We start from the raw sequence: 7,372 nt of genomic DNA, 5'->3' as shown, positions 1-7,372 counted from the left end.
TTTTTTCTTCTTTTTTTAAAATAACAGGTAGCGGTAACGCTAGTGTACTGCCCAAATAAATATGATAATTAATTACATAAATATCAATTTTAATTTTTAAATAGATATTACAAAATAATTTTCATAACCTATTATTTTCTAAAATAACTATATATAAGTTTAAATTAAATTATTAAAAATTTTAAAATTTTCTAAATTGATATATTTATAATTTAATAAATTGAATAAAATCTATTAGCTTTTTATTCAAAAATATAATAAGTAGATTATAATATCATTAATGATGGAAATTTTTAATTCTATCGATAAAAATTCATTTCAAATTTTAAAAATAAATGATTGAAGGACCCAACTTATAATGATTATAAGTCACACTTTTCACCTTCACTCCATGTAAGTGATTATATCTTCAATTGTCAATCTTTCCTTTAGTCCTAGCCATATTATGCAAGAATATTTCAATGGTATACGGATCAATTTCATATATAGTTGCATTTGTTTCTTCAATCTCAAAGAATTATATGCTTTCAATGTATCAAAAAATTGTATTATGAGTCCACCTTTCCAACATGCTATTACAGCATCTTTATTTCTCTCTATCTCTATTAGTAGATTATGAGTTCAGTCATCTACTTCATCAATGATGAATCTAACATTATGTATTAGGGGGCATAGTGTGTGTCGAATCTTGACGAAGTTGAGACAATAGCCTCCTTTGTCATAGTCAACTGTAGCTTCTCGATTTATCTCCTCACAATGTGGGGCCGATCGTATGAGATCACTGAGATGATGAATTTTATCTTTTACTGAAGTGTGTATATATATATATATATAATATGTGTGTGAATGTGTCCATGTGTGTTCTTTTTATTTATTAAGATATTTAGCAATTTTTAAAATAAAAAAAATATTATTTCATCAAATGCAAACAACTTTGTACATTAATATTTTAAACTTTTGAAAGCATTGAATTTGTATTTTAACTATTTTTTATAAAGTCAACCTTGACATAAAAATATTATTTTATTAAATACAAACTAACTTTTACATTAACATTTTAAAATTTTAAAAAGCACAAATTATAATTGTTCATTTTTGTTTAATTAAAAACAACTTTTTATTTATCAAGGCATTTAGCCAACTTTTTTTTAAAAAAATCATTATCAAATGCAATTCAACTTTGCATATTAACATTTCAAAATTCTAAAATGAATATTGCCATATAATTTTTTGATTTTGTAATTCAAAATGTAGATAGATTACACTGGAAAGATGGATTCTAGGTAGAATTAAAATTGTAACTATTAAACAAGTAAATCCACTTGTTTTGATAGGTTTTATTTGTTTGTTTATAACATTATATATAAATTGTAACTATGCCCTTAATTAACCTTAACATCAAGGTTTTGAGTTCTATGGTTAAATGTAATGTCAATGGGTTTGTGATCTTATCTCCTTAACCCGTTTATGAAGCTTGACCCCTTCCACATAACAAACCAATAAATGTGTTTGGCATGTGTAAGTATTTAACGTTTAAATTTTGGTGGATAATATTTATTCTACTGCAAGTCAACATACCACGCCTATGTAGCCTCACCTTACATCAGTATCTTTGCTTGCTCAAGAGGAGATTGTGAATCATGAGGACTGACCTTCTCTATTAGGTCGGCAAAGTAGGCATTTATAAAGACTTGTAAGAAGTTTCTTGTCATATTAAGGGCAAGCTCAATTCAATTTCTTACTCAGCTTGTTCTCTTGAACTCTCCATACAACTTAGTCTCCCAAACTCTATATATAACTTTGCCTCATAAGCTCTCAATACAACTCAGGCCTCCTAAGCCCCCATACAGCTCGGTCCCGTGCTCTTTGTGCCACAATGGTCTCATGATGATATGGTCTGCGATTTTGACAACAACCCTTCCACAATTGCCGTCTTTAAATCCGGAATTAATATCAATTAAGATGAGATTAACAATAAAAAAAATTAAAATAGTCACCCTAGTTTCTCAAAAAATATGGTCACGATCCCTACTGATTCCATGTTTTTCTCACACTTATATAAGTACTCATATATATTTACTACAGACAAGTTCAAAACCTCTCCCTCTTACCACACCTATTCTACTTTGTTTTCGCGAGCTTTATCTATTTTTCTGCAACTCTGTTGCGTCGTAACTAACTCAGTTATGCCCGGGGCAAAGAGCTTTATCTACTTTTGTTTTTGCAAGCTTTATCATATAGTGATTTAAACATTGGAAGAGCTTTGTCGGATAATTCTGACACCATCTGACATTTCCTTAGTATATGCACAGGAAGAGTTGTACCATTCAAGTCACATCCTGAAGCCTAGATCAGAGGGCACTCGCACTTCAACATTTGCCTCACCAAAAATAGCCTCATCGACACCACCTCAACATCCACCTTGATATCTAATTTTCACCATATCATTTTAGCATCTTATATGGGAAATGAATTGAATTGAGCAAAGATGTTAAGATGGTGAGGAGAAGAAGAACCAACCTAGCAAATCTTGAGTCTTCAGTGAGCAAATAGAACCAAACCCTACCTGTTATGGGTTGATATACCCTTGCCTAGAAAGTTAAAGTCTAATCCAGGTGGAGGTAACCTGTCGGAGATCGATCAACTCCACAACCCACGTAACTCGGTGCCCGACTCAACTTAGTGCCTAACTGGCTCTACTCCTGATTGATTCTGAGATATCCTAGATAGCGGTCAACTCCTTAATCAACTCAGTCTCACCGAGTCCGCACTCTCAATCGCCTCCTAAATGATACATGAAACGGTAAAGTACTTAATGGTAGATCACCGACCCCATTAATTCAGCATGGTCTTGTACTGTGCTAAGTATGGATGACAGAACCCTCAACTACCGCGATGATGAAATATTTTCCTTACCATCAATGCGACTTCTCCTCTGGTGATTCTGTATATAATATCCCCACTTCTTGCGGACGCAAATACACATACACACACAATCAACATTCTCTACCTAATGCATTTCTTCTTCTCCATACCTGGCCAACAGACTAACCTAGGCGTCGGAGCGGCTGAGTCAAGGCACCCTTCCTACCCTCCGTTCTCACCTCCTTCTCTTTGTAGTTTTACAGGAGCACCTTCCTCCCCCGTCGGGTCTTGGATCCTCTACGACTCAGTCAACATAAAGGCTAGGCGCTCGGTGACTCATTTGAAAGCGATCTCAAGTAGAAACATAATTGACACCGTCTGTAGGAACACTTAGTTAGGAGCCTAAATTGAGACGTTGTGACGGATGACCCGGGAAGATTAGTCATCATCACCATGACCCACGACGAATTCAACAAAATTGTGGCCGCTACTGTCCAAGCAGCCTCATAGAATTAGCTTGGTGCTCTTGCGCCACCTTTGAGGATACCAATTGTGTCCGCGAAAGTGCCTCAAATTTCTACTCGAAGGCAGCAACCACCCATGTAGGCACCGCGAGCTCACATCGCTTTCAGAGAGTAGAAGGATATGATGTGTCTGTGGAGTCGACAGCAGACGAAATGCTCCCTAGGGATCCGGCTAGGGGCAAAGGACCTTGGTTAGGAGAAATAAGCAAACTAGAGGGCATGCCTTTCGCCCAATGTGTTCTAGAAGAGGAATTGTCTCATCATTTCTGAACACTCCAGCTCGTCGACTACATGGGAAATATAGACCCAGAAGACCACATAGGCCAATTTGAGAATGCGGCCTTGTTACATCAATATACCGACGACATTAAGTGTTGTGTCTTCTTAACCACATTGGCCAGCTCATGCCAATGGTGATTCAGTCGATTCCCTACTGCTTCCATTCAGACATTCGTGGACTTCAAGTCCCCTTTCTTGCGGCACTTCACCATCAGTAAAACTTATCGCAAGATACCATGGATATCTTTGTCATCAAATAGAAACTTTGAAAAACTTTGAAAGAGTATGTACATTGCTTCAACCAAGTGGTCCAAGACGTGCCCTTAGTTGCATCCGAGGTGCTCGTGAGTGTTTTCTCACAAGGGTTGTTGGAGGTGGACTTTTTTAGATCACTCATAAAGAAGCCCCTGACAAATTTTGATATTTTACTGAGCTGAGCTGAGCCGTTAAATATGTGCATGTGAAAGAGGCTCAATTGATTCGCAGAAAAGACACGAACGTGAATTACCACTCGCCGTCCACCCTCAATGCCCCTGCCATCATCCAACCTGATCGAAGGCCACTGTCTCAGCCTTTGCGAGGAGTCGAGGAAGGACACCATCAAATACCCCCGAAGATAAGCAATAGAGTTATTCAGACAGTGGATACAACTCCTGTTCAATCCTCAGGACCTAGCCGATGGCTCCCTCACTTTTGTGCTTACCATTAGTCGAGGAGTCACGCTACCCACGAGTGCTATTAGTATGCTCGCAAGCTTCGGCGGACTGCCGAGCAATGCCCCGCAGCGGCCTGCGGGCCCTGGCCAATGGTCAATGACCACTGAACGCGGCTCCTGGCCTACGGCTAGCGGGTTGCAACCCCCTAGTCAGCGGTCAGAGGGTTACATCCCATAGCCCCAGGCCAGCGGGTGGGGTCACGGCCGTTGGCCCCACGACCCACGGCCTGGCGATGACAAGCATGGAAGACGCCCGCAATAAAATAGAGAAGAGGAAGAAGAATACCTCTAGACGCAATGAAGATTTCGTTTGTTGGAGAGATTTGACAGAGAAGAGGCGATGGCAGGGGGACGAGATCCAGAGATTGGCTGCAGGAAAATGCGAGAGAAAGAAAAGGGATCAACAGATCTAGGGTTATGCCCTAAATTTGGCGATGAAACTTTTTTCATCACTAAATTTGTCGTCAAATTGATGATGAATCTTGGTTTCATCGCCAAAATTTGATGTTGAAACCCAAATTCGTCGCAAATGTGGCGATGAATCTAATTTTTGTCTCCAAAATTTGGGTAGAAAGTTAAATTCATTGTCAAATTAGCAACGAACCAATATTCGTCGATAATTTGGCGACAATCTAATTTTTGTCACCAAAATTTGGGGAGAAAGTTAAATTCGTCGTCGAATCGGCGATGAAACCAATATTCATCGACAATTTGGCGACGAATCTAATTTTCGTTGCCAAAATTTAGGGAGAAAGTTAAATTCGTCACCAAATTGGCGATGAAACCAATATTTATCGACAATTAAAATGCAACGAATTAATATTTCATCGTGTATTTGCGATGAATAATTTATCCGTCGTCAAATTTGCGACGTTTTTATTTTTTATCGCTAAATTTGCGATAAATATTTAATTCGTCGCAAATTAGTGACGAAACATTTTTTGTCATAATTTTATGATAAAAATATTTTTTACAACGAAATTTGTGACGAATTTAATATATTACAGAATTAGTAATAAAGTAATTTTCATTGTAAAAGTGATCACTAATTGACAACGAAAATATATTTCATCGTAAAATTGATTACAATTTTATGATGAAAAATATTCTTCACTATATAATATTCGTCCCTAATTAATAGATTTTTGTAGTGAACTATTACACAACAATCCATATAATAATGTTTAATTTCCTTGTGCCGGTAGCTCCGGGAGTACGCAAACTGATACGGATCGTCGAGGCTAGTGTTCAACACTATCTCCGTAAACGATATTGCTCCGCTACGGTGCTAACGGATAGCAGCAATTCGTTCCCAAGATACAACGACGAACGTCTCGGAATAGTAGCACTCCAAATTCCGAGACCGACGAACTTTCTCGTAGGCTTTTTGGACTCCGAATGCACTAGATGGGATGAATGCACAAGGAAGAGTTGAATCGATGAATTCGATGATCTTTCCAGCATCTGGAGGGATCTATTTATACCAAATGAAGAGGTTGAATGCCTTTTGGGTGAGAGGATGTGTTCCTTGGGCTGGATCGATCTGGATCGTCCAATCTGGAGGGTTGTAACCCTTCACATAGCCCACTTTAATCTCATCCATCAGATCTGAAGGGTTGTGACCCTCAGATCTCGCCTATTGTCATCAGCCATCGGATCTGGATCTAATGATCCATTCGATCTGACGCTTCAGATCAAGTCTCATCCCAAGCGGTCAGATCGTGACTCTTCGCGATCCAACGCTCCAGATCGCATCACAAGCGATCCATCACACCTCTTTGATCAACGGTTGCCATCCGTTCGCCCAATCAACAGTCCAGTCATCTCTTCTTGCCCACGTGGATGCCACATAGGCATTGCCACGTCAGATACGAGCCTGACACGTCACCCGAGTGCCACGTAGGCACCGCAATGTCACCTGGAGCATAAATTTAAGCTCCTCAATGCTCCTCGCGACGACGCGTACGTGCAAAGTGCACAAGTGCGCTACAAAGCGCCCATTGCGCACGTGCGCACGTGGCGGGTGGCGGGTGGCGGGCACAGGTGCGAGCACCTGCTCGCCCCTGAGAAGAGAGCACCTGGTCTTTTTGTGTTAACTCCATTAACACAACATCATTAATAAGGAAAGAAAACACATCAAAAATTTTCGATGTGGGACTATTCTTCCATGTATTTCCTTATATATAACATTAATTAATAATTAATGTTATTTGGGCCGATCTTAAACAATTAATTTCTCATTCACCTTTAATCAGTTTTGAGCAAATTAATAGTCTAAATCTATCTACGCGAAACGTAGATTTCGATTTTGAAGTCAATTACGACTTTCATCAATTGATGACATTCCGATTTTTCTACAAAATCGTATTGGTCCATTAAGGCCCCAATATCCAACAAACGCAGCAACCCACTCCGAGCTCTAATTCCAGATTACTCTGCTAGATCCACCTAGCTTGGCCACCTCAGTTCTTTATCCTGCTCCTCCGACACCCAAGCCTGACACGAAAGGCAGCTCAGGTCGGGGTCCAACGCCCTACCTAGCGAGTAGGCTCAGCTTGGGATCGGACAACCAATCTCTCTCTCCCCCGAGGTTTGAGTTTCTGCTCGACCTCGAGCTCCAACTCCAAGGCTCTGCTTGGTTATATTCCGACCCAGTCACCAGCCTATCTCGACTCGGGCTCCCTCTGCCGACTGAACTTTATTCCCCCAGTACCCTACTTAACACTCAGTCGACTCTGATTCACTCCCTTAATCAGCTAGGCCGCCGCCAAAAAGATATAGACGATCATGTGATATGATGGTTAACCTACTCCTCCATTAATGAGGCATGATGACATAGTATGATGATGAATGACATGACTTTTCGCTATTGCGGCGGTAATGGGATACTCTCCTTACCTAGATGGGACACCTCCCTTGACAGAATCTCCACTCAGGGATATTCTCCTTAATTACGATGTGACATCTCTCTTGTAAGTCTACATAACTC

This window comes from Curcuma longa, chromosome 8 (genome assembly GCF_044706935.1).
Source record: "Curcuma longa cultivar G26 ecotype Majalengka, Jawa Barat chromosome 8, ITB_CL_G26_1.1, whole genome shotgun sequence".
Classification (NCBI taxonomy): domain Eukaryota; kingdom Viridiplantae; phylum Streptophyta; class Magnoliopsida; order Zingiberales; family Zingiberaceae; genus Curcuma; species Curcuma longa.
The sequence above is the reverse complement of the archived record's forward strand: the minus strand, read 5'-3'. Positions refer to the sequence as shown.